At 42.1% G+C, this 1495-nt stretch overlaps 1 long non-coding RNA gene across 1 annotated transcript; it reads left to right on the forward strand.

Moving 5' to 3' along the window:
• Positions 1-297: 297 nt before the first annotated feature.
• On the forward strand, positions 298-957 carry LOC124851315. The gene is made up of 3 exons (XR_007032358.1): positions 298-436; positions 538-654; positions 894-957. It is a non-coding gene; the product is annotated as an uncharacterized LOC124851315 (long non-coding RNA).
• Positions 958-1495: the final 538 nt, after the last annotated feature.

Raw genomic sequence — 1495 nt, forward strand, 5'->3', positions numbered from 1 at the left:
ACAAGAGCGAATCAGACATTTGACATGTTGGTCCAGAGTCAGCGCCTGGGCCATAGTGAAACCTACATTTCTTATAAAGACCATCCCTTATCTTCGGGACAAGACTAGGAGGGGCAGAAATGAGGACTTCTGTTTATCTGCATTTAACTGCAAGAAATGATCTGTCATCCAGTTCTTTATAAGTTATTTAAAACTCAGTTTAGCGATGTACAACTGAACCTTGAAATCTAGTTCTGAATGGGACTGTGCAGTTACTTAACTACTATGATATCCATGTTCTTCTCTCTGTAGGTCTTCAAGGTGAATACATCCTCTCCCCAGAATGGGGAACTGAACTACAAACCAGAATCTGTAGTTTTCTCTGAGTGCAGTTACAGTACTGCCAGTACACAAACCCCACCTGAGTTTGCGCCCTCAGAAGACGAACCACAGCCCAGTATGTTGAACCAATTTTGTTTCTAAACTTTCAACCTACTTGTGTTGAATGGTCAGTAGTCACTTGTTTGAAACACATTTTGTGGTCCATCTTCTCTCTAGTGTACCAGTCAGATTATATTGTGGGAAATGATGTGCAGATGTTCCTGTCCCCTGGCCGCTCAGGAGGAAGCATGTGTCGACCTGGTCAGTCATACTACACTAGAGGATCCGTGAGAGGTATGGCAGCAAGGGACTGGCACCAAACATTTGCTTTTCTAGCTGGCATTGAGGCATCTATTCTCAGCTTTCCTATTTCTTATTGGATTATCACCACTTTCCCTTCTTTTTCTAGACTGCTGTTCAGAGTTTGTTGTTGTGTGTCACATCCTGGCTGATGTCTAAAGTAGCACCTTGGGCTGAAATCAATCTTACTGAGGTAGTCCTGAGGCTTAACACTGATTTGTGTTCCACGGCAGGAGGATCCTACATTCCCCAGGCTCATCTCAGGGATTCTGGTCCTGTCCGCTATGCTGTAAGGGTAAGTAAATCTGTATTTGTCTATGAAGTGTCCTTATTGGCTCTAGGACTTAGAAAGTATTGTAACTAGTTTATGAACTTTAATTTCTTAACTGGGTTTGGATTATAGACCAAGCGGCCCAAACTGTAATTGTCATTCCCATTAAACATGTATTTTCAGTAAACTAATGGACCAGGACAAGTTATTCCTGATTGGATGCCAAAAGTTAAAGGGATAGTTCACCCTCAAAAGAGAATTCACTCATTATCTACTCAACACTATGCCGATTGAGGTGGGTGAAGTGTTTGAGTCCACAAAACACTTGAGGGAGTCTCAGGGGTAAACAGTGTTTGAGCAGAATACAATTGAAGTAACTGGTGACCAAAGCTTCAGATGTAATAAAACAACAGAAAAACGTGACATGCCTCCATGCTGCTAGTGTGGTCATCCAAGTGCCGCAAGCCCGACATTCAAATTCGACTCGAAACGAGGTCATTTACACTGTTTTAAGCCTAAAGAGATATTAAGTTAAATGCCCTATCCCGCAATGTTAAAGAATTG

The sequence above is a fragment of the Hippoglossus stenolepis genome, chromosome 22 (genome assembly GCF_022539355.2).
Source record: "Hippoglossus stenolepis isolate QCI-W04-F060 chromosome 22, HSTE1.2, whole genome shotgun sequence".
Classification (NCBI taxonomy): domain Eukaryota; kingdom Metazoa; phylum Chordata; class Actinopteri; order Pleuronectiformes; family Pleuronectidae; genus Hippoglossus; species Hippoglossus stenolepis.